We start from the raw sequence: 806 nt of genomic DNA, 5'->3' as shown, positions 1-806 counted from the left end.
GGAGCTGTCCGAGGCCCTCGGGGGCGCGCAGCGGGCTGTGGCCAGCAGCCCTGGCACGCGGGTCGGGGAATGCAGGCCGGTGGACTAGAATTAGGCACGGACGCTAGCCGTGCCTAATAAATCGCTAGCCGCCACGTGGGAATAATTTAGAACTGGCCAATAGTGGGACACAAATTTGCATGCAAATGGCAGGAACTCCTTTGCACCGTGCATTTCTCTTTGCAACTAAGAAATGCACCCTGCAAAGAAAGCTCCTAGTGGCGGGAAATAATTTAGCAGTGCCAAAGTGCGCACACATCAAATCACACCCTTGGGTTGTGACATCCCCCCTTGCTGAAGGCACAGCTGAATTATGCTACACGCTCGTCACTCGGGTGATCAAGAGCTCTTATCACGGGTTGCTGAACTAAATGGGTAAACGCAAAATTCGCTAACATAAGAAGTTCGTCCTCTAGGGATTGAATCAAATAATAACCAGCACAAATACATATACACATGATTAGATTCATAACAAAAAACTGCACAATCAGGGCTTCAGTGGGCGTCATGGCGAAGTCGCGCATTAGGCCCTCACTTCTTCCGATGATGTTATCCTTCTTGGGGCTTCTCTTCGCCACGCACTCTGAATATCGGATCTGTAAACAAAACTCTCAAAAAATAAGTTAACGTATAACAAAATATTTACAAAGTTTTTACACACAATAGGGCGGTTAGTCAAGCTCAAACTCCATGGACATGAGTTCCAGCCATGAGACTATAGCCTCGTCAGACTCCATTTCAGATTCTTTGTACAGCTCCTGTAACTC

This window comes from Alligator sinensis, unplaced genomic scaffold (genome assembly GCF_000455745.1).
Source record: "Alligator sinensis unplaced genomic scaffold, ASM45574v1 scaffold857_1, whole genome shotgun sequence".
NCBI classification, from domain to species: Eukaryota; Metazoa; Chordata; order Crocodylia; family Alligatoridae; genus Alligator; species Alligator sinensis.
This window is presented reverse-complemented; position numbering follows the sequence as displayed.